The sequence below is a fragment of the Carettochelys insculpta genome, chromosome 16, assembly GCF_033958435.1.
Source record: "Carettochelys insculpta isolate YL-2023 chromosome 16, ASM3395843v1, whole genome shotgun sequence".
In the NCBI taxonomy this organism is placed as follows: Eukaryota; Metazoa; Chordata; order Testudines; family Carettochelyidae; genus Carettochelys; species Carettochelys insculpta.
The window spans coordinates 10,847,353-10,873,518 of record NC_134152.1 but is presented as its reverse complement, the minus strand read 5'-3'; positions in this window follow the sequence as shown (position 1 = coordinate 10,873,518).

The following is a 26,166-nucleotide window of genomic DNA, read 5'->3' as shown; positions in this document are numbered from 1 at the left end:
GGTCCGCCGTCTGGCCCTCCACGGGGCCGGTCGTTCCTCGGCCGAGGGGCTGCCCTGGAGCGAGGGTCCCGGAGGGCTCTCCGGGACGACCGATGCCTCGCCGGCGCTCTCTTCCGGTCCTTCGGATGGTGCAGGTGCAGGTGCAGGACGCAGGAGAGGAGGGGGGAAAGAAGAATGGAGACAGGCGTTAGTGTGGGCCCTGAGCTGTGGCCTTTTTCCCCCCAGCCCTGTGCTGCAGGTTCCCCATCCCCGTCCCCTGGAGATGCTGCTGTGATGGATGGGGTTCAGGGGTCCCCCTGCCCTGCAGCCCGTCCCCTGGTGGGAGCGACTCTCACTTCACCCCGCAGGGTCTGAGAGCAGGAGAGGTTTCTTAGGCCACAGATGGCCAGTTTCTCCCAGGAGTGACAGCACCAGCTGTCGGAAGAGACAGTCCTTCCAACCCGTCGTGGGGAGAAGACCCCAAGGGGGGCCCCTCTGGGATGCAGCTTTCCCCCTCCTCTGGCTGGCTGCCTACCAGCTCTCCCTTCCCCTAGCCTCTACCTGTGGCCCCCGCCCTCGCCCCCCAATTCCAAGCCAGCTCGGCTCCTCCCTCCTGTTTGTTCAGGGCAGAGGTGTCACCTGCCAGCTGTAGCGCCAGGATCCTCCTTTGGCCCTGGGAGCTCCTCGGCTCGGGTGGCTCATATGTAGCCTGAGTCTCCCTTTGGCACTCCCCCAACTCCATCGCATGCTGCTGCTGCGGGGTGTCCGACCCCCTCCGCCCGGGGGCCCCTCGAGGTTCCGCTCCCCCCTGGCCCGGGGATGGGGCATGGCACTGTCATGCGGGGTGGCGGGGGGCAGGGGCTGATGGCTGCAGTGCTGTGAGGGCCATGGCCCTGGTGTCCTTGGGGCCATGGCCATGTGAGCGTGTGGGGGGCCCTGGACAAATCTCTGTTCCCCCCGCCCCTCAAGCCCCGGGGTGTCCACCAGAGAGGGGTACCTACCTGTGGGTCTGCTCCCACGGTCCGGAGATCCCCGGGGGTTGGAGGCCCTGCTGCTGCTCCGGGATGGCAGGAGGAGGATCTGCAGGCTGGAATCGGTGGAGGAGGAGCCCCCCCCCCCTCCTCCTCCTCCTCCTGCCGCGATGTCCCGGGGATGGCCTCCGGGGGGGGCCCCCGGGGTGCGGGGCTTACCTCCAGGGCGGAGCCCGGCTGCAGGGCCTGCTCGGGCTCGTCAGCCGAGGTGTCAAGGGTGGCCGGAGGGGAGGAGGTGTGCCGGGAGCCCAGGATGTCCCTGAGCTCCCTGTAAAAGGGGCAAGTGACGGGGGCGGCCCCAGATCGGCTGGCCGCATCCCGGGCCCGGGCATAACCCTGCCGCAGCTCCTTCACCTTACTCCGGACATGGTCTGGAGTGCGGGCAGGGTGACCCCGGGCAGCCAGGCCATCGGCCAGCCGAGCGAACGCATCCGCGTTCCGCCTCTTGCTCCCCATTACCTGGAGCACCTCCTCCTCGCTCCAGAGCCCCAGCAGGTCCCGCATCTCGGCCTCCGTCCAAGAGGGGCCCCGCTGCTGCTTCCCAGACTGCGTGGCCCTCTGGCTGCCCTGGCTGCTGTGGCTCCTCTTGGGGGGGTCCCCTGGGGGTGCTGGGGGGGCTGCTGGGCAGCCATGGCTGCTGTCAGGGGCTGAGGGCTGTGCAGGCTCGCCGCCGCGTGTGCAGGCAGGAGCCTGCACGTTGCCTCAGCCTCCTGCAGTCAGGGCGGGGGAGGGGACCTTTAAGGGGCCACTCCACGTGGCCACCAGTGAGCTGCGGGGCTGGAGAGAGCGTCTCTCAACCTCCCAGCTGATGGCCGCCATGGAGGACCCGGAAATTTCGACGTTGCGGGACGCGGATCGTCTACACTGTCCCTACTTCAACGTTGAACTTCGAAGTAGGGCGCTATTCCTATCTCCTCATGAGGTTAGCGACTTCGACATCTCGCCGCCTAACGTCGAAGTTAACTTCGAAATAGCGCCCGACGCGTGTAGACGTGACGGGCGCTATTTCGAAGTTAGTGCCGCTACTTCGAAGTAGCGTGCATGTGTAGACGCAGCTGTGAGGAGTATGAGGATGATCTACTTCAAGACCACAAGCTGAAGTGCCGTAATGCCCAAGCCTATGTTGATTGGCCACCATCCTGGCAGAACGAGGCCACCTCCTGCTGCAGCATAGAGGAAGTCCAGATGAAGGTGAAGGAGGTCCAGCAGTACTACATCCATGCCCAGGATGTTGCCTGACACTCCAGGGCACGACTCACCAACTGCATCTGGATTTAGACCTCCTGGCAAAGAAGACCCTCAGAACAAGAGTTTGTTTAAGTAGACATGGACACTACACTGAAACTGCAATGAATCGTTGAAAGTGTTTCAGCTTGGACTGCATAAAAGACCCCCAGCTACAGCCAGCCCTCAAAATCATGACTGCACAGGAAAACTTCTGCTGGGTGGCAAAAAGACCCCTGACTACAGCCGGAACCTGAAAACCGTGACTGCCCAGGGACACCTGCCACCTGGCCCTATGAAACGAGTGCCTAGGCTTGGATCTAGGTTTGGACCTGTCAAAGATGTAGACCTCCTGGAAAACAAGACCCTGTGAAGAAGAATTTGTTTATGTGGACATGGGCACTACACTGAAACTGCAATGAATCACTGAAATAGTTACGGCTGGAGCGGCTAAAAGACCCCAGACTATAACCAGAACCAAAAATTGTGTCCACTGTGGGAAACTTCCCTCGGGCAGTTGAAAAACCCTCAGCTACAACCAGCCCCCAAAAGTCATGTCTGCCGAGGGAGATTTCCCCCAGGCAGCTAACAGATCTCAGACTACAGCCAGGTTTGGACCTGCCAAAGAAGACCCTCAGAACAAGAATATTCCTCACTGCAAGCCTTACTTGGAGAACTGTGGTAATTGTGGAATAGCTACTACATTGTCTTCATTGAAACAGTTACAGATAGGGGTGGCTAAAAGACCCCTGACTACAGCCAGCACCTGAAAATTGTGACCACCAAGGAACACTTCCACTGAGCAGCTGAAAGACCCTCAGCTACAGCCAGCACCCAAAAATCATGTCCACTGAGGGAGACTTCCCCTCAGCAACTAAAGGACCCCTGACGATAGCCAGCCCCTTGGCCTTTGGATAAAGCCCGTACAAAAATTTTCTCTGAGAGGACTGCCACACTAGTGACACAGTATTTTTTTCTGTTGTCCAAAAATCGTGACTGACCAGGGAGACTTCCCCTGGATGGCTACAGGACTCTCACCACACGAAAGCTGCCTGGCACCTTGAGCAGCATGTCCTTTTATTGGTTCAGGGTCAAGCTGCATAATGTGGCTGGGTGTGGGAAAGTTCCAGACTGTGTGGCGCCTCTGTGGGGAGGGGATGTGGGGGTCAGGACAAAATTTAAAGTGGCTGAAAAGAAGTTTCTTGTCCAAGCACGACCCCCACCCACAGACTAACTGCCACATGATGTGTGCAAGGGAAAGTTCTAGAATGCGTGGCACCTCTTGGGAAGGGAAGAGAGGGGATGTGGGGTGTGGGACAACATGTAAATGGCTGAGAGGAAGTTTCTTGTCCTATCAGACAAGCATGACCCCTTCCCTCAGCCTTGCTGTCACATGATGCGGGGAGGCAGTGGCTGGTACCAGGTAGAGCAGAAAAAAAGCAGGGGTATACACAGAACCAGAGACCCCACAGCCGTGCTACTAGCAAAGAAAAAGAAAGATTTTTCAGCCTCTCATGACCCTACAGCCACAGGCTTCCAGGTGCTGAATTGAAACAGTCTCCTTGTTGCCTAATTCCTCTGCACTTGAGAGCAGTAGAGATGGTAGAAGCCAAAGCAGAGAACTAGGGGGCATTGTTGGGCATATATGGGACATGTCTGGAGGGTAATGAATTTGATTTAAAGACATGGTGCTTCCTCACTACCCCTTATTTGGAAGTGTAAATTAGAACTGAACACTATATCTGTCAGGTTACTACGATATTTTGATATTGATATTATGTCGATTTTAGTGCATCATAAATCGAGCAAATGGAATTTACAGTGAAGACAGGCACTTGGAAAAATTGGTCTAAATGACTTAAAATCAATATTAGCTCACAGTACAGACATAACCTAAGGCTGAGTCTACACTAAAGCCAACTTTTGAAAGAATATTTTCTGGAAGAGCTCTTCTGGAAAATCTTCTTTCAAAAGACCAGGCCCACACATCCAAAATTGATCAAACTTTCAATCTACTCTTTTGAAAGACTGTGGCCGCACAGGGCTGGGCACTCTTCAAAAGAAGGGGTCAGGAAATACCTTGGATGGGGTTGCATGGCCAGCCAGCCCTTCTGGGAGCATTGGCCATTCACTTCCTTAAAGGGCTTTTCCGAAACACCCCTTTCTCCAGACACTGATGAGGCCTTGGAACTCTGGCTTGGTCCTGGAGGGTGGCTTCTGCTTTGTGGCTGGGGTAGGCTCCTGGCAACCCTCTGAGGGGTCTGTGAGGGACTCCTGGGGATCATGGGGAGGCTGCTGTGCGCCATGGTGCGTGTAGTCACTTCAGCGGGGAGGGTGTGCAGCTGCTGGGCTCCTGTGCTCCCTGCCAGCATGTTCTCAGCTTCATGCCATGGGGTGTGTGTGGTTCCCTGCACCTTTAAGGTGGCCAGAGACAGGGAGCATAGAGCTCCACTAGTGCTGGCCAGGGTGCCTCAGCGTCTCAGCTGTGAAAGAAAGGCCCATGGTACGTCTACACACACTTTCTTTCAAAGGACTCTTTCAAAAGCAGGCATTCTTCCTGATTCAGGAGCAGAAGATGGCTTCTGGAAGAAGAGCTGCGTTTCTTTAATTTTGGATTGAAAGAGCACATTTTATGTGGAGAAGTGGTGAGTGTCCTTTCGAAAAAGGGACTGATTTTCTGAAAGAACTTGCTAGTGTAGACATGGCCTGAGGGTATGCCTAAACCGCAGTGTTGTTTTCAAAATAAACTATTCTAGAAGAGATTTTCCAGAATAGCTTATTTCGAAATAACATTGCTACACTCTAAGGCCACATCTATGTTACAAACTCTTTCAAAAGAGCATGTCTACCCACAGAAATGTGGAACAAAAGAGCAATCTTCTCTTTCGAAAGAGAGTGTCTATACCACCCCCACTCTTTCAGAAGAACAGGCCAGGTATCAAAAAATCCAGCACCATGAGGACCACTTTTTTGAACAAAGGGCCCCCGGAGTGTCTCCACACACTTTTTTTCCAAAAGAATCATTTGGAAAAAGGAGCTGTTCCTCATTTGGGAGAGGAAGAGGGCCTCCAGAAGAAGTGCCACATTCTTTCAAAAGGCATTTGAAAGAGAGCATTTTGTGTGTGGCTGCTCTGCTTGTTCTTTAGGAAGAGGGCCTGATTTTCCAAAAGGACTTGCTAGTGTAGGCGTGACCACCCTGAAAACTTTGTATCCTATGTCACAGCAACCAGAATAGTGGTTTAAAAATGATATACTCCCAACTACAGTTCAGGTTCTGTCCTCATCTTGCAGATAGTGACTCCTTGCCAAAACTGAATACAGTTCATGTACTGCATTTCTGTAGAGCCAGCACCACTTTGCATGCCTGCAAGGACATCTGCCTTTCTTTAGCTGGACTGGAACTCTCATTCTGGGCTGGCCAGTTAAGTAAAGAAAGAAGTGACACACTCTGGTACATACACAGGAATTGTGCCATTTAAAGAGCCATGTTTTCTCATAATCATTCTGCAGTTGAACATTTTTAGTATTGATTTATTTTATGATAAAGTAGCATTTCAGCTGACCTTTAAAATTGAACAGTCCATGGTTCAGTTGTTCCTGAAGCCTTTACCATTATATTAATTATGGAACAACCCTTTGGGTCTGCTTAGCAACTGACCTCATGCAGGAATTTCTGCAGTCATACCGTAGCAGCTTTTTTATCAATTGTCAACTGCAATGGCTGCTGCAGTTCTAAAGCCACTGATATGGTGAGTGAAGTTCAAAAAGTCAAATACCGTTGAATGAAAGTAAAAGTGACAGCATGATACTAGAAGGGCAGGATTTTTCAGAGCACTTCCTGAATTGTGACATGCCCCAAATTTTCTTTGCTTTATGCTTTTCACACGGGAGATGCCATTTCCCAGTCACCTTCCATTCAGCTCAGTTTTGACATGAGCTACAAACACTAAGGCTAGGTTTACACTACAGTGATCTGTTGACAAAAGGTACAGTCAGAAGAGATCTTGAGGCAAAACTTGTCAACAGATCACTTCAACACACAAAAACAGACCAAAAGAGCAATCTGCTCTGTTAACAGAGCAGCCAGACTGTCTGGTTACTCTTGAGTGAGAACTGGAAGCTCAGCAAACAGGGCTGCTCGCTGAACTGAAAGCCCTGTCCGTTTGACAGAGAGCCCCATGGAGCATCTACACAGCTTTTTTGTTTACAGAAACTGTGTAGAAGCTCTCTAAGTTTTGTCAACAAAGAACTGTCTCGAGTAGATATAGCCTAAACGAAACATATCAGATACCTATGGTCAGTTTGGTAAAACGGACGCCATTAGCACATGCAGCTTTGTGCATACTATAATTAGCACACACAGTTTTCATATGACAGCATGGTTTGCACAGAGAAATGAGGCAATTAATCTCTACTCAACTTGGTTCTACAAATCTTGAGCGAAGTCCACTTGGGCACTGAAATCAGTGGCACCATAAGCTGTATCCAAAAATGTGGTGGCCTGGTTGAGACTCCTTCAGAAATTCAGCCCATGTGTGTATCTGAATGTGCCATAACAGGGCAATCCAGGTTCTGTGCTACCAGCCAAGGTCACCCATACACCTACTTGGTGTGGGTCACTGTCCTAAGAAGGGGCACTTAGACCACTTACAAAGAGAAAGAAAGAGTCTCTTCCACAGCCTTAGCTGAGCTTCAGATGTTTTTTAGTTCAAGCAATAGAATCTCATGCATGAAGCTCCAGAGGTGCTGGCTTTAGTTCTACTCATTGGCCTTCCACCAGGAAATACCAGTGCAAGGAGACCTCCTGGTGTGAAGCAGTGTGGGAAGGTATTTCTAATTACATATTTTCTTATCACCTACTTCTAGATTCATAATTCTGTTACTCTTTCACTCTTCTTCTCTTCCTCCACAGCCACCACACAAAGTTCTCTTGTGGAAAGAGACCCTTAATTATGTAGGGGGTAATAATTTCATGTTGATAATACCCTAGACCACCTTAAAGTATTAAGGTGATCCAATGGCCAGATGGCGACTCTGTGTTCTATTCACAACTCTGCTGCCATCCTGCTTAGTGACCTTGGACAATTCTCTTAGTTTCATCATCTGTAGCATGGGAATAATGATACTTGCCTCCATTGTAAAATGCCTTGAGATCTTGGATGAAAAAGGTCATAGAGGAGTAAAGTGTTCTTGTTGCTAGATAAACTTAGACTGAAATAAGGCATACCATATACTTTAACCAGCAACAGTAATTAATCCTTTGGAACAATTTAGTAAGAGCTGTGGTGGATTCGCCATCACTGTCTATTTTAACACCCATTCTACTCAAATACATGCCCTAGGAATTATTTAGGAAAAAATCTATAGCTGGGATTATACAGGAGGTCAAACCAGATGATCGTAACAATCCCTTCTGGTCTTGGAATCTATGAATTATTTACTATTTTTGAGAATCAGTTTTATTTGGTGAAAAGAGCAGGAATTCATTGTCACCGAAATGTGGATCCTTTTCTAATATAATGAGACTGAGCAAAGTGCTGGAAGATGTTGGCATCTGCTCTCATTACTTTGCATGGTCACCCATTTTGTGGTAGTTAATGCTATGGGGTGGCTGCTGTGGGGTGAGGGAACATCATGAGGCTGAAAGCTGTTGTGAAACAGCTATTGGATGGTCCATCTGTCACACTTGTTGTGTAGCTGGATTTCTTCTACCCACAAATATACTCAATCAGTGCAGATAAAGAGTTAGCTGCAAGTAGAAACATTTAACGGAGACTACGGTGTCTCTTATTTTTTTCAGTGTGCTGAGGAGTGTAGTTAGGATGGGATAAGTTATGTGTTGTGAGCTTAAGCATTAATGAATATGAGAAACTAAATTATTGAATTTTGCAATGCAAATTATTTTGAGCAAAAAATTTTTCATTTTTGAATGTTAAGGACTCATAAAAAATGTCAACGGTTTATGAATTAGGTCATTAGCATGCAATTTATGATACAAACAATACCAAAGCACCATGAAGCAAGTGCCTGACTAAAGAGTAGTGTTTCTCTCTACAGTTAGATTTTTGCTGGGAATTTCTGAAGTACAATGCAGTAGGAACACAAATTAAGGACTAGATTACTGTCTCTGTAATTAGCTGCCCTGAGGAAGGAATCCCAGAGTATACCTTAGCATAGTGCCTGAAGGATTTAGATCTTTGTAGGACATGATACTATCAGAAGAGGAGAAGAGCATCTGTTCAACAGGTACAGTCAGAGGCTCACACCCTCAAAGGTATGGTAGTTAGATGCTTAAATCTGAGTATGTGAGTCAGACTAGCCTTCATCGCCCTTCTGCTGTCATAGGCACTGCCTCTATGAGTCCTCCAGCTCAGAGGTTCTCCTTGTGCTTGGAGCAGAAGATGGTGAGATGTGTGCTGATCCTTGGTTGTTGTGAAAGAGGCATATCCTCTCGAGAGTCCCATCACACCTTTGCAGAGGGTTACACAGGTTCAAACAAGCACAGGTAAGCTTCCAAACTGTGGGTTGCTTATACATATCAGCCTAGTGACCTTCTCAGGTTTCTCTCCCCTCCACTACTCATGTTCCTGTGCATGCTAGAAACAGTCTCCTTTTCTACTGGTATCTCAACACTGGTTAAGTTTGATTAATTTACATTTGTTCATGTCAAAAAATGCCCCCATATGTTAGATAAATATTCCTAGTGTCTGTATGATGAGACAGGAAAGCTATTCTTCTTCTTCTTTTCAGATGAGGAACCTGAGACTGGACATTCTCGTGACTTGCCCAGGATTTTAAAGAAAGCATGCGTTAGAGCCAGGAACAGAAGAATGTTTAATTATCGTTCATATTATTCAGCACTAAACTACGTCAGGCCCATACGCAGGCAGGGTATGAAGGGACCAAATGCATACTCCAGCCACATGTCAAGTTTTTCTCCCTTCCTCCCTGCTCCACTATACAGGAGGAGTCTGCAGGGCATGGTGAGGTAACCAAAGTCACCTGGGGAGCTGTAGTTCCTCCTGCAGCTCCTTGCCTAGAGACATGTCCCTGTAGCAGGGAAGGCACCACATTTCCCAGCAAGCCCTTGGCCACTAGCAACAAGAAGGTGAGAGGGAAGAGGGAATATTGTTTTTCACTTGCAATATTACAGCAAGATCTCATAAGGTTATTCTATTCAACCTTTATTACTGTATAAATTTTTTGGTATGTTATAACAAAATAATTTTACCAGTTACTGTTTCCACTCATTTTTTCATTAACCTCTTTTGCACACGCATTGCATATTTTGAACTCTTTTATATTTAAAAAAATGTAGTCCACATTTACAAAAAAGCACCCCACCCTCACAGAAATGCCTCCATATGGGCCTGTACACGTCTCTCTGATTATGTTACTTGGGGCTTCTCTCAACCAATCTCTGACTGGGATGATGCACTTAGGCAGAGAAGGTGACAAATATATCTATACCACAGAAAATGAATCTTGCAATTACATTGCAATTTATCTTACTTTTTTCCCCTGGTTCCTCTGTTCAAGAATCTGAGATAATGCAGAATTAATAAGCATTCTATGCTGCACTAATACTAGCTAGTATCGGAGCAGTAGCCGTATTAGTCTGGATCTGTAACAGCAATGAAGGGTCCTGTGGCACGTTATAGACTAACAGAAAAGTTTTGAGCATGAGCTTTCGTGAGCACGTGTGCTCACAAAAGCTCATGCTCAAAACTTTTCTGTTAGTCTATAAGGTGCTACAGGACCCTTCATTGCTAATACTAGCTAGTGATAGATGCTTCATGTAAATTGGCAGAAATAAAAATATTACCCAACAAAAGAACTGAACATGAATTTGGTTACGCAGACATGATACTGGCTGGGTCTACACATGCCCCTTCCTTTCGAAAGGGGCATGTTAATGAGCAGGTTTGAAATATGCTAATGAGGCACTGCAATGACTATGCAGTGCCTCATTAGCATAATGGCGGCCGCGGTGATTCGAAAGTGCGGATTTTTGAATCGCACGCTGCCCGTGGAGATGGGACCTTCCGAAAGGACCCCTCCCAGCTTTCAAAAGCCCTTCTTCCGATCACCAGATAGGAAGAAGGGCTTTCAAAAACTGGGGGGGGTCCTTTCGGAAGGTCCCATCTCCATGGGCGGCGCGTGATTTGAAAAGCCGCACTTTCGAATTGCCGCGGCTGCCATTATGCTAATGAGGCGCTGCATATTCATTGCAGCAACTCATTAGCATATTTCAAACCTGCTCATTAACATGCCCCTTTCGGAAGGAAGGGGCATGTGTAGACCCAGCCACTGAGCTTTCCTGACTTAGCTATCCTGGAAAGCTGAGTACTAAGCATAGGCAACTTGAATAAAAAAGTTTGGCAATGGCTACACTAGCACCCCCCTTTTGAAAGGGGGATGCTAATGAGACACTTCAGGATATGCCAATGGGGGCAGTCATGAATATATAACCAAATAGGAAGAAGGGGATATTGATGTGTGCAGGGTCCTTTCGAAAAAGACCACATGTAGATGAGCCACACGTGATTGAAAGCGGCACTTTCAAAGTGCCACGGCCACCATTATGCTAATGAGGTGTGGCATATTCATTGCAGCTCCTTATTAGCATATCCCAAAGTGTCTTATTAGCATCGCCCTTTTGAAAGAGAGGTGAGGTGCTAGTCTAGACACAGCCTTTGTGAAGAGCTGAAAGACCATGTTTGATAAGACATATTTCTAACATCATCTGGGAAATACCTTGTTGACTGGGATTCCATATGTCAAAATGAGATAACATTTAGCTTACTATGTAGGCAGATTTTTATGACAATACAGTAGTGGTGTGTATAAGAATTTATTGGATGTATGCATCAAAATAAGGCTACAACTAACTTCCATTTTAAAAACCATATTTCTGCCCTGCATCTTCCTGATAAAGTGATTTTGACTTGGAAGACTAACTTAGCCTGAAAAAGGTTCACATTTACTAGACAGGCCAAATGTTTTATAAAGTGCAGGGTCAGGAAGTACTAGTTGGAGAGATGTGAAGGGCCTTCTCACTTGTTCTCTGGAGACTCAAATGCCATTTTTGGGTTTTGTTTTGAATATTTGGTGATCAATCGCATCAGCCCTGAAGAATACTGACCTTGGGTCTTGAGCATGCATATATTTAGAGCAGGGGGTTGGGTCTACACTTATGTTGAACATCGACAGCAGCTACCCAATTTTAGGTACACCAATCGTATACCAAAAATCACCATTGATATTTGTCCTTGTCCTCACTGCAGAATGCTGATGGGTGCACTAGTCCCATTGACATTGACCCTGGAATGTACCGTTTCACCCATGCATGAAACGGCACCCTGGAAAATCGAAACTAAATGTTCTATCTTCCACAGCAAGTGCAGATCCAGCTGGGGTCAGCAACCCCCAGCACATGTGCAGAGTGGCATGTAAGCTGATTTTCATCATCATGCAAGGCAGGAGCTCAGCCTTGCTCCTCCTCCCCCATGCAGCTGGGACTCTGCTGAAAGCCATGCCGCCTGTGGATTAACAACAGACCAGCTAATGCTATCACCCACCACCTAAACGGTCAAACTCTGCATCTTAATCTATTTATTAACGAAGCTGTTGTAAGTTGGACTATTGGTGACTTTTAAAAAGTATCACTGGCATTTGGAGTGAACATAGAGATCAAAAGATCAAATTTTGGCACTCTTTTGAAAGGTTGCTGACCACGTACTTAGAGCTTGGCTACATTGAAAAGATAATCCTGGGGTAAAGTAGAGTGTTAATTTTGAGTACAATACTGGTATAACTACTGGTGTGAAAACTTATTCTGCTATAAATGCCTTTTTCTGGTTTAGTTTGAATCACTTTAGAAATTATTTAAAATAATCTGGCTAAAGCCACTGTGACTTCTGAATAAGTTTCTCGATGGAAGAGTCATAGCAATATAATTGTCATGGTTTAATTATACCAGTATAATAATATTAATGTAACTGGAAACATCTGCTGTGTAGACAAACCCTGAAGCATTTGGGACAATGCCACCATTTAGATGGTTGTTTTTTTTATTTGTTAAGGAATGCTTCATCTCTGAAATGGCCCAGGGCTTTGGTATGTGGTCTGTTGCAGACAGAATAGTCCCAGGGAGCCTAAGGCAGGGGAAATGTTCAAAGGTTCATAACAAATAGATATCATTAAGTGCCAGTCACACCGTTCAGAACAGAACCTTGTGTTTTTGGGGTATGTAGGGTTGGGGAAGGAGGATATGGAAGCTTTGAATCTCAGTTTGGAAAGTACAGTTCTGCTTGATTTGTGCCTGTTGCCTCAGTAACACTTCCATGCTTCTCTTACAAATCACTGGCAGGGAAGCTGGTTTCTTCCATGCCTGAAGCTGACCTTTGGCAGGATTTCTAGTGAAGCAGAAGCTGTCAATTGCACGGACCTCAGCAGGGGATGTGTGCTTCTTACAATATAGCTGCATTTATCACAGAGCTAACTGCAAAAGGGGATAATCAGCCGTTGGCAGAATAGAGAAAGGGAAAGAAGTCTTTGACTCAGAGTCAGTGGCTGGAAGGATTTTCTTCTGCGGCTTTGGTTTGTCCTTAGAACTGACGAAGACGACACAAGGCCTAAATTGCTTCACTGAACTTGCCATGAGCCATATGCCAGACTCTCTCCTACTGCTCTCCGGTTTGCAAGAGCACAGTCTGGATAGTCTCTCCCATTCCCATAGTTAGTGAAACTATGTTGTGACCCTCCTCCAGCGAAGGTGTTGCTGAAGGTCAAAGTAGAGGTGGGAGTGTTGCTTTTCGACCCTGAAGTGCCCTTTGTCTAGTGTTTCAAGCAGGTGATTATCACTAGATGCACAAACTGAAGACTCAGGGTTGGGAGATGGCAGGCCTGTAAAATTTTCAACTGATTGCCGTGCTAGTGAGCAACTGATTTTGTTTACCCAGTCCCAATTCCAGGTCAGAATTACAAAATGTAACAACCTGTCTGAATCTAATTGGAAAATATATTAGAAAATTCTGGTGTTTCAGGTCAAATTGTTTTCTAGATGGTTATTCAGACCATATCTGAAGTATTCTAACTTGCTCGTCTACAAGATTAGGCTGGGAAGCTGGAGAGAACAGGAGCTCTCAAGACTGATGTCTTCAATACTTCTTGTCAGACTAGAAATTCAGAAAGGAGTCTCTTGCCTACTAGTTTTATACTTCTCCTTCCAGCCCTGGACCCAAGATGTGTAAGGCCGTGTCTACATGAGCCCCAAACTTCGAAATGGCCACACAAATGGCCATTTTGAAGTTTACTAATGAAGCACTGAAATGCATATTCAGCGCTTCATTAGCATGCGGGCGGCCGCGGCACTTTGAAATTGACGCGCCTCGCCGCCGCGCGTCTCGTCCAGATGGGGCTCCTTTTCGAAAGGATCCCACCTACTTCGAAGTCCCCTTATTCCCATCTGCTTATGGGAATAAGGGGACTTTGAAGTAAGCGGGGTCCTTTCGAAAAGGAGCCCCGTTGGGACGAGATGCGCGGCGATGAGGCACGTCAATTTCGAAGTGCCGCGGCCGCCCACATGCTAATGAAGCGCTGAATATGCATTTCAGTGCTTCATTAGTAAACTTCGAAATGGCCATTTGCGTGGCCATTTCGAAGTTTGGGGCTCGTGTAGACGTAGCCTTAGGGTGTGAGAACATAACATAAATACTGGGGGAACTAATAAAATATAAAAAAGAATTTTAATCTACAGAAGTTTCCATCAGCATGTAGTTAATTTGTCAGTAAAGGTTCAAGTCAAGTATTTACCTCACCTCATGGCTAGGACTTGTTTGAAGTAGACAGTGTCTTGGACTTCACTACAAATAACTGTGTAAACATGGTTGTGGCAGCCCATGTTCAAATAGAGTTTTTTTATTATAAGAAAAGTTAAAAAAAATGTAACATCTCTGAAACTGATGAGACCACATTGTCAAAACCTGGCAAACATTAATGCCACATGAGTCCTAAGAACACAGTGCCAGGTGGCTCCACCTACCAAAAGAACATTTGAGGCTTGTCTATACCATGCTAGAGTGCATGGCAAATGGGGTATGAATCTCCAGCACACTAACCTGTCATGAACTAATGATACTTTTCTGCTGCACACTGTCAATTGTGTAGTGCACTGTGACCTGCCATACAAGCAATTTCTCAGGCCACACTGAACCAGTGGGGATAGGGCAAGCCTATTGCGTATTAGGGTAAGGCTACACAGCAGCTTTATTTCACAATAAGCTATTCCAAAAGATCTATTCAAGAACTGCTTATTTCAAAATAATGCTGCTGCACACAAAAATGCATTTTAAATAGCACTTAGCTATTTGGCAATACAGCACCTACACACATAGGGCTTGTCTGCATGATTTGGGAGTAAGGGAACTTAGAAGTTGTGTGGGTACTTTGAAGTGTCCACAGCTACACTGCTTGCTGCCACTTTGAAGTTAGTGACTTTGAAGTTCATGCAGTGAAAATTATGCTAATGAGATGCTGCATATGCAAACCAGCACCTCATTGCTGTTCACTAACTGGGCTCATTTACATGCACCCTTTGAAAGGAGAGGGCTTCTGTAGATGAGCCCATAGAGACTATTTAGAAATAGGGCCACTGAATGTATTATGGTTTATTTCGAAATAGGTTCTCTTCCCTGTCTTAACAGCAAGCATTTTGAAATAACTATTTCTAAATAGACACTATTTTTTGTAGAATGAGGTTTACCAATTTTGAAATAAGTCAACAACTATTTCAAAAATATTTCAAAATAGTGGTTACACTGTGTGGATGATAGGTGAGTTATTTCAAAACAACATTGCTGTGTAGATCTACCCTTACACAACTATTATAGCACTGCACTTGAAAATAAGGTCTCCACCAGAGTGTTCTAAAACTTGGTTCCCTAACCATTTCTTTTTGTCATGACCACAAAAGCAATAAAAAGTCCTTTAGGTATAACCAGTGGGGGTGACAGCCAGCACAGACTCCCTCTTGGCAGGCCTGGTTATAACGTGTTTAAGACGTGGTTGACTAGCTCCCCACTCAATATAGTTAACCATAAAACTTCTTTGACTTTAATGGAGCAGAGCTGATTTACACCACCAGCTGAAGATCTGGCCCAAATTACTTTTTCTTTGTAAATGGAGCTTTGGATCTTGATTTCATGGCAACATTTGACTTTCCAATTAGATGTTTAGTAGAAAGAAACAGCTATGCATTTTATTTCTATGGCAATGGTAACAGGTAGGTACAACGTACACAAATTCATTTATGTTTGTTTTACATCTTCACTCCTCATAACTCACGAAGAACTGACATGTGTAATGTGTTAGGGTTTACATACCATTGTATTGCCCTAGCAGAAGTTTGTACAGAGGTGTCCAATAGGAATTCAAAGATCACCCCACCTGTGGTTGTCTTCTTTCCATATTTGCCATGTTATATTATACAGAACATTTTAGTGACAGGCATTCCCAGCCTTCTGCCCACCCCCCACTCTCCCCGAGCCAGGCATGCCCAAGCCCTCCATTCTCATTCAATGCTGGTGAATCACCAGAGCTGTGGAGGCTGCCGCCGGGGTCACCACTGGAGTGGTCGGCACTTCCACCGCTGCCACCATGCACTTCTCCCACCAAGCGGTGGGGCGGTGCGTGGAGGAACCGCATTTAAAGGCTTCAAGAGCTGCACAGCTCAAGAGTGATAGGTAGGCCAACCCAGTATTCTCCACAATTCAGTGTCCTATTTGCCACGTGGTGAGTGGTGTACACATCGGACACCCCTGTGTTAGTAACTGTAGCTCAAAAACTATAATGGTAGCTTGCATTTCATTAACTTGCACTTATCAAGAAGTGATTGAGTAGAACACTTGTGTTTCCAGCTGGATCAGCGCTTGTCTTTTGGAAAGCTTTCATGTGAGAACTTTTATTTGAGAGAGATCCTTAATTTCTCTCTCTTTCTTTATAGATACACACCCACAGACACACACGTACTCATTTCCATCCCAGTCAAAGCCTGTGAACTGAACTGCAGCCTCGGGAAAATTCTAGGTAATTAGTAAGTCATTTCTTACTAGTTACATGAATGAAAGCTTTACTTAAAATGATCAATCATTACATCAAATGTGAAACACCTTTCATCCCCAACCCATCAGTTTCTAAAGGCCTTTAGAAACAGCAATTATGGATTCTTCTGTGAAATGAATGATTGTTAACACTCACCTCATCTGAGAGCATGCTTAACTTAACAATTCTTTATAAAATCAGAATTTTCCTGATTTTTTCAGCTATTCTGTAAATCACACTGAAGGCTGAAAATGAACATTAACACGTTGGCTGACATATAAACCCCAAGCGAATGCTGTGCCACAGTTAACACTGGGATTTGTGAGAAAGCTTCTCCCATCGATCTGTCAGAAACCATTTTCCATACTTAGTGCAGCGGGAGTTTTCCATGTGGTGCTAGCTATTGAGGTTCTGAAGGACTAGTCTGTCACAATGAGATAATTTGGGGGTTACACAGTAGGAAGGGGCTGCCTGTTAAACAAAACAGTATGAAGCAAGGTTAGCAAAGCTCATCCACTGTGAGATCTGGATTGGGGGTTTGAAATAAAATGCAGGATTTTGGCTCATTTTTTAAATGAGATATCCTTAGTTTAAACTGACTTTATGTTGGAACTGCTGTAATTGCTTCTGTTGTTAAAGAGGGTGGTTTTGCTCTTGGGAGAAGAAACTCACACATATTAAGCTGCATATCACAAATGCTTTCTACAGGAAATGTAAGTGCCTCCAAGAACACTTCCCCACTTTCAGGGATAAGGCTTCTCAGAAACTATGGCTGTGCATAACGCTGTTCACTCTCGGTCAGAGAGGCAGCAGTCCCCTGGAATGCCCACCTTTCAAAGGGAAATTTCTGCCAGTCAGCCACAGTACAGGCACTCTCATGGTTAGCAAGGGGCTCCCCAGTCATAACACTCATTACTAATACTGTTGTTTAGACTGTTTCCAGCACTATGCAGGAGGAATAAGCAAGGAAACAGGCAGGAAAAAGGAAAAAAAAAAGATAGTCTTCCCACCCACTTACAGCCTGGCATAGACGTCATCACAGAATCATAGGGCTGGAAAGGACCTCAGGAGGTCATCTAGTCCAGCCCTCTGCTTCAAGTAGGATCAACCCCCACTAAGTCATCCCAGCCAGGACCTTGTCAAGCCAGGACTTAGAAACCTTGAGGGATGGAGACTCCACCACCTCTCTAGGCAACACATTCCAATGATTCAACCACCCTTCTGGTGAAGTAATTTTTTTCTAATATCTAACCTACACCTCTCCCTCTTCAACTTCAGACCATTACTCCTTGTTCTGACATCTGACACCACTGAGAACAGTTTCTCACCATCCTCTTTAGAGCTCCCCTTCAGGAAGTTGAAGGCTGCTATTAAATAACCCCAAAGTCTTGTCTTCTGTAAACTGAACAAGCCCAAATCTCGCAGCCTATTCTCAAAGGTCTTGTGCTGCAGCCCCTTGATCATTTTTGTTGCTCTCCACTGAACCTGCTCCACCACATACACATTCTTTTTATACGGGGGTCCCAAAATAGGACACAATATCCCAGATGTGGCCTCAGCAATGCCAGATAGAGGGGAACAACCACTTCTCTAGATCTGCTTGAAATGCTCCTCCTAATGCACCCTAGTATGCCGTTAGCCTTCTTGGCTACAAGGGCAAACTGTTTACTCATATACAGCCTTTCAGCCACCATAACCCCTAGGTCCCTTTCCATTGCACTGCTGCTGAGCCAGTGGGTTCTCAACCTATAGCAATGTTTGGGATTCTTCTCCCCCAGGTTCAGGACACAACACTTCTCCTTGTTGAACTGCATCAGATTTCTTTTGGCCCAGTCCTCCAATTTATCCAGGTCACTCTGGATTCTCTCTCTACCCTCCAACATACCTACCTCTCCCCCTAGTTTTGTGTCATCTGCAAACTTGATGTCAGTGTAATTCAGTCCCTCATCCAGGTCATTAATAAAGATGTTGAATAACACCGGCCCCAGAACTGAGCCTTGCGGCAATCTGCTTGAAGCAGACAGCTTTGCGACTGGGTGCTTGCGAACAGGAGGGAGTTTTGAGAGGCTCTCCTGGAGGAGGAGAAGGAAGGAGCAAACTAAAGCACTTTGGGGTAAGTGGCTGCTTGTGTTTGGGGGTTCTGGGCTTGTGTTTGTTTGTTTGTTTGGAGTTTGGAGTGCTGAGCTGAGTGTTTGTTTGAAAGGCCGTGTGCTCAGGCAGGCAGTTGGAAGCTGTGAGTCTTGATTATGTTTGAATTGAAACACCGTGTGCTGATTGGCTGAGCTGTAAGCAGAGGGAGGAGCTCTCAGGGAGGCCGAGCACTTAAACCCCGCTAGTAAGTGACCAGGGAGCTCTGCGACCGGGTGCTTGCAAACAGGGTGAGTGCTAACAGGAGGGAGTTTTGAGAGGGGAGTTTAGAGGGGTAGCTTGGAGGGAGCCAGTGACTTCTATTGCCCTTAAACTTAAATCCTTTATAATAACCTCTATCTGAAACATTTAATTAAACCCTCATATATAATTAGAGTAGGAAATGGAGGCAGAAGCCCAGCAGCAGAGTGGGAGCTATCCTGTTTATTGTGTCGAGTGCAATATGTATGACTACCTACCCTGTGGGCGGGTGGCGTATGTGTGCGCTTGATGCAAGGAGCTCCTGGCCCTCAGAGACCGAGTGCATGCTTTGGAGGCCAGGGTGGCTGAACTGAAGGAGCTAAGGAAGGCAGAGGTGTTTGTTGTTGAGACTTTCTGGGACATAGTAGGGCTGTCCCACCTCCAATCTGACAGTCCTGATGCTGTTACAGAGGAAGAAAGGCTCAGGGAAGGAGAGCAGTCAATGGGAGCACAGGGAAACCATCCCATAGTTGGGACCCTCCTTCCAGAGGGTGCTATGGTATCCTCTCGCGCCGAGGATACTTCTCTGGGGGAGGGAGCACCAGCTGTTAGGAAGAAACAGGTTTTAGTAGTGGGGGATTCAATCATTAGAAATATAGATAACTGGGATTGTGATGACCGGGAGAACCGTATGGTGACTTGCCTGCCTGGTGCGAAGGTTGCGGATCTCTCGAGGCATCTAGACAGACTTATGGGCAGTGCTGGGGAGGAGCCGGTGGTCGTGGTACATGTCGGTACCAATGACATAGGGAAGGGTAGAAGAGATGTTCTGGAGGCCAAATTTAGGTTACTAGGAAAAAGACTGAAATCCAGAACATCAGGCATTCTCTGAAATGCTTCCAGTTCCACACGCAGGGCCAGATAGACAGGCAGAACTTCAGAGTCTCAATGTGTGGATGAGACGATGGTGTAGGGAAGAGGGGTTTAGATTTATTAGGAACTGGGGACACTTTTGGGGTAGGGGGAGCCTATACAGGAATGATGGGCTCCACCTAAATCAAGGTGGATCCAGACTGCTGGCATTAAACATTAAAAAGGTCGTAGAGCAGTTTTTAAACTAAGAGGTGGGGGAAAGCCGATTGGTGCAGGGGAGCACGTGGATCGGACGGAGACTTCTCTTGCACGAGGCTGCATAGATAGGGATGCCCTAGAAGTTAGTCAGATAGGGAACATGGGAAATAATATATGGGCAAGATCAGATGTGAAACAATCGCATATAAAAAAATCCAAGGCGTCTGTGAAAGGCGGACATATAAATAGTGGTAGTTTTTTAAAGTGTTTTTACACAAATGCTAGGAGTCTGTCTAATAAGATGGGTGAACTGGAGTACCTCATATCAAAGGAGGAACTTGACAAAATAGGCATCACAGAAACTTGGTGGAATGAGGACAATCAGTGGGACACTATCATACCGGGATATAAATTATATCGGAAAGACAGAACAGGTCGTGCGGGTGGCGGAGTGCTACTATTTGTGAAAGATAATATAGAATCAAATGAAACAAAAATCCTAAAGGAATCAAAATGTTCCGTAGAATCATTATGGATAACAATTCATTCCTCTAATATGAATATGGCATTAGGAATATATTACCGACCACCAAACCAGGACAGTGATAGTGATGCTGAAAGGTTAAGGGAGATTAAAGAGGCTATCACAATAAAAAACACAGTAATAATAGGAGATTTCAATTATCCCCATATTGATTGGGTACATGTCACCTCAGGACGGGATTCAGAGATTAAATTTCTTGATGCCTTAAATGACTGCTTCTTGGAGCAGCTAGTACAGGAACCCACAAGGGGAGAGTCAATTCTCGATCTAGTCCTGACTGGAACGCAGGATCTGGTCCCAAAGGTAACTGTTACTGGACCGCTTGGAAATAGTGACCACAATATAATAACTTTTAATATTCCTGTGTTGGGAAGAACACTGCAATGGTCAAACACTCTGGCATTTAATTTCAAAAAGGGGAATTACACTAAAATGAGGAAGCTAGTTAAACAGAAACTAAAAGATAGAGTAACTAAACTAAAATCCCTGGAAGCTGCATGGAAACTGTTTAAAGATACCATACTAGAGGCCCAACTTAAATGTATACCCCAAATAAAAAAACCACAGTAAGAGACCTAACAAAGAACCACCATGGCTTAACAGCCATGTTAAAAAGGCAGTGAGAGAGAAAAGGGCAGCTTTTAAAAAGTGGAAGTCAAATCCTAGTGAGGAAAATAGGAAGGAACATAAACACTCCCAAATTAAGTGTTATAACGTAGTAAGAAAAGCCAAAAAAGATTTTGAGGAACAGCTAGCCAAAAATTCAAAAAATGATAGTAAAATGTTTTTTAAATACATTAGAAGCAGGAAGCCCACTAAAGAAGCAGTGGGGCCCTTGGAAGATAAAGATATAAAAGGAGCGATCAAAGAAGACAGTGCCATTGCGGAGCGATTAAATGATTTCTTTGCTTCAGTCTTCACGGCTGAGGATGTTACAGAGGTTCCTAAATCTGAGCCAGCCTTTTTAGGTGACAAATCTGAGGAACTCTCCCAGATTGAAGTGACATTAGAGGAGGTTTTGGAGTTAATTGATAAGCTGAATAGTAACAAGTCTCCAGGACCACACGGTGTTCACCCAAGGGTTCTGAAAGAAATCAAATGTGAAATTGTGGAGTTATTAACAGTGGTTTGTAACCTGTCCTTTAAATCCGCTTCGGTACCCAATGACTGGAAGACGGCCAATATAACGCCAATATTTAAAAAAGGCTCCAGAGGAGACCCTGGCAATTATAGACCGATAAGTCTAACATCAGTACCAGGCAAATTAGTAGAAACAATAGTAAAGAATAAAATTGCAAGGCACGTAGAAGAGCACGAATTGTTGGGCAAAAGTCAGCATGGTTTCTGCAGAGGGAAGTCGTGTCTAACTAATCTATTAGAATTCTTTGAAGGGGTTAATAAACATGCGGACAAGGGGCACCCAGTGGACATAATATACCTAGATTTCCAGAAAGCCTTTGACACAGTCCCACACCAAAGGCTTTTATGTAAGTTAGGCGGCCATGGGATAGGAGGAAAGATCCTTTCATGGATCAGGAATTGGTTAAAACACAGAAAACAAAGGGTTGGAATAAATGGTAAATTTTCACTATGGAGGGGGGTAACTAGTGGTGTTCCCCAGGGGTCAGTCCTGGGACCGATCCTGTTCAACTTGTTCATCAATGATCTAGAAAATGGGGTAAGCAGTGAGGTGGCAAAGTTTGCAGATGACACCAAGTTGTTCAGGACAGTCAAAACCAAAAGGGATTGTGAAGAACTACAAAAAGATCTCAGCAAACTGAGTGATTGGGCAGCAAAATGGCAAATGAAATTTAATATGGGTAAGTGTAAGGTAATGCACATTGGAAAAACTAACCCAGATTACACGTACAACATGATGGGGTCAAATTTAGCTACGACAGATCAGGAAAGGGATCTTGGAGTTATAGTGGATAGTTCTCTGAAGACATCCACGCAGTGTGCAGCGGCAGTTAGTAAAGCAAATAGGATGTTAGGAATTATTAAAAAAGGGATAGATAATAAGACAAAAGATATCATATTTCCCCTATATAAAACTATGGTACGCCCACACCTTGAGTACTGTGTGCAGATGTGGTCTCCTCACCTCAAAAAAGGTATATTGGCATTAGAAAAGGTACAGAAAAGGGCGACTAAGATGATTAGGGGTTTGGAACGGGTCCCATATGGGGAGATGCTAGAGAGACTGGGACTTTTCAGTCTGGAAAAGAGGCAATTGAGGGGTGATATGATAGAGGTATATAAAATCATAAATGGTGTGGAGAAAGTGAACATAGAAAAATTATTTACCTTTTCCCATAATACAAGAACTAGGGGACACCAAATGAAATTGATGGGTAGTAGGTTCAAAACTAATACAAGGAAATTTTTCTTCACACAGCACACAGTCAACCTGTGGAACTCCTTGCTGGAGGAGGCTGTGAAGGCCAGGACTCTACTAGGGTTTAAAAAAGAGCTCGATAAATTTTTGCAGGTTAGGTCCATAAATGGCTATTAGCCAGGGGTAAAGTATGGTGCCCTAGCCTTCAGTACAAGGGAAGGAGATGGATGGCAGGAGATAAATCACTTGATCATTGTCTTCTGTTCTCCTTCTCTGGGGCACCTGGCATTGGCCACTGTCGGCAGACGGGATACTGGGCTGGATGGACCTTTGGTCTGACCCAGTATGGCCATTCTTATGTTCTTATGTTCTTATGTTCTCCATCCAGATATTGAGCCATTGACCACTACCCATTGGGCCCAAACGTCAAGCCAGCTTTCTATCCATCTTATAGTCCAAGGATCCAAACCATATTTCCTTAACTTATGGGCAAGAATGTTGTGGGAGACTGTATCAAAAGCTTTGCTCAACGCAAGCTATATCACATCCACTGGCTTCCCCATGTCCACAGAGCCTGTTACCTTGTCATAGAAACTAATCAGATTGGTCAAGCAGGACTTGCCCCTGGTGAATCCATGTTGGCTACTTTTGATCACTTTCCGCTCTTCCAAGTGCTCCAAAATGGATTCCTTGAGGAACCCCTTCATTATTTCCCCAGGGAATGAGGTAAGGCTGACCTTACAAAATTCTTACAAATTACAAAATTACAAATTCTTGTACTTTGGGATATGGTTCTCTCCACTCTTACCTTGTACAGTCACTTACATTGGAGCAAAATTAATCTAAATTACTTCCTTTCTGACTCAGTATAATTTTGCACCTACTCTGTCATGTGTAAATGGCTGTGCAAGGTGAAAAGCAATGGAGAATTAGGTCTTGAGCAGGGGTGAGCAAACTTTTTACGTTGGGCCCCACTTTTTGTCCCTACAATTAGCACGCCCCACCCCTGCTTCTCTAGTGCAAATCAAACTGATGGAAATGTTGCTTATGTTCATAGGAAAACAAAAAACAAAAATAACAAAACCCTTTCAGTGCAAGTAAGAAAAATAAGTCTCTACACCCACATAAAAACAGTAACATATTTCAATATTTTTAACGAGGTGGATGAACCTGAAACCAGCAGCCAATCATGCTATGACCCCTCCCTTATGAAATTTTGCACGCCCATAAGAGGGCCCACTCCACAGTTTTTTCACCCTGGTCTAGAGAATGCACAGACCTTGCAAGGCTAGTTCCAACAAAGCTATCCCAGCAGAAGGTTAGGCCACATGGTATGTATATGTTGGACTACTTTCTGCAGAGTGGAAGAGGATCTCCCAGAACTTCCATTGGCACTGGACAATGTTTCTTCCAGCCAGAAGAGATGTTTCTGTCCCTAACATAGAGCTGACATTTCATTCAAGTTCAGCAGAATTAATTGAACAATGTCACTTATTCAGCTATCATTTTACAAAGCTTTTAAACAGCAATTCCAATACTTACAACCCTCCTCCTTTTTAGATGGTGAAGAAACACTAAACTTATGTGTCCCAACTTTACACAACTGGATGTTCAGTAGTGCAACAAGGACAGACACACAAGCCTCAATGACTTCGGAGGGTGAGCCACAGCACTGGTGCCTGTGTAGAAAACACATTCACCTATCAACTTAAAAAAGCTACAGGGCTTTTTATTTTTGAAATAGAGCTTTTTGCTGATGTGGCATGTCAGTTTTATGCTCTGTTCTTCTCTGCATCCACTCTCATTTTATGAATAACAGCTTTAGTCCACAAAGATAGACAAGGAAATTCAGTGTTATCTTCTAATACTTGAAATATAAAACCAGGCAAAACCCAGAGCTGTGTTTCCTTGTGCTCAAGGGAAATTGTGTTGCTGCAGGAACCATTTTCCTGAAGTGATCCAATAAATCTACCTGGCTGCTGAAGGTGATTATTAAGCAGTTGAGGAAGACACAGAAGAAGCTGAACAGAAATTTGGTTAAGCAAAGTTGGTGATCTTATATTGTGGCTTCAGAGCTGCTGCTGAATGTAGCTGTAGCCACAGCATTACCCAGGAGTTAAAGGAGGATGGGTTTTGTGTTACGCCAAGAATCTGGACCCATCCTGGTTATTGAATCTGGCTAGCAAATAAATGAAAGGAATTGAAGCAATAATGGAAGTCAAATAACCCTCAGCTTACCTAGTAAGCAGTGGCTGACAGATGTGGATTACCAAAGAAGGAAAGAGCTTGCCATTTGTATGTAATAAAACCACAGGGGCTACCGCAAGAAACTTTGTTTTAAAGAAGAGCAAAGGCGTATGCTGTCAAAACCATAAAGCCTGCCACAGTGAACTGCTGTACTGCTGCTGAGGCTATATAAAGACATCCCAGGCTTATGGCTTTGAAAGTAAGGACAACTATTACAACATGAAATGTTTCTGTAATGCACCGCATGGAGTAAGGAAGGATTGCATGGGGAACATCATCTATTTGTTCCTTGACGAGAACACCTGGACAACCTCTTTGAACTGGTCAGTCAATCTCATTGTGCTAACATTGATCACTGCTGGAAGATTTTTTAAAGCAAGTTCAAGGAGAGTAAGAGTTTGTTTTCATAAAGAACCAAGCAGAAGAAAAAATGTTGACACGCTTGCCTTCCATCCTTGTCCTGGTGTGTTGCAATTTGTCACTGGGGGATGTGAGCTGCCATCTCAACCAGAACATACCCCACAGTTTGGCACACATTCAGGCACTGATGTAGATATTATGCCTGCTGGCAGAATGTATATTCACTGTCTGTTCCCATTTTATGCTTTTTACATCAGCTATACCGAGGTTAATGAATGCGTTATGGGTCTCCAGAGCCATTTCCTGCTTTGTTGATATTATGGTGCTTCCTTAGACCTTTCCTTCTAAAGTTAAAATATGTACTATACTGTTTTAAGAGCTCTGGTTTGCCTATTTTAATCCCTTACTTCAGTTTTCCATTGCCATGATATTCATAAATGTCATAACAAATTAGGCAATACCGCTAATGATAAATACCTGGCCTTAGCATACCTATTTTTGTCTGTTTCTAGCATACACAAGTAGATTATATCCATGGTGGCAACACATATCTAACAAAGTGAAAGGAGATGTGGAAACTGAACAACCCTGTACTCTGGCAATAAATCCATCTCTGCTAGAAGCTAACATTTCTTCCCAGTCACAAAAACACAATGTTAATCCCCAGCTGACAGAGGATTCCTTCTTTCCATCTTCCTGAAATCAGAATCTTCTCTCCTTTTCTGCAGTGTCAATATTCAGTCTTCAATCAGTTACATCATTAAAGTCTGACATTTCATGGCCATTGGGCTTACAAACAATAGCTTTAATCCTAGTGGAAAGAGCAGCTTCCTGGTTGGATGGTGAACATCTCTGATTCTAGCCCTGAAATATCACAAGCTATCAGGCTCTAAAATTTCACTGGGGAGTGCTGGACATTGACAGACATAGGTCTTAGACAA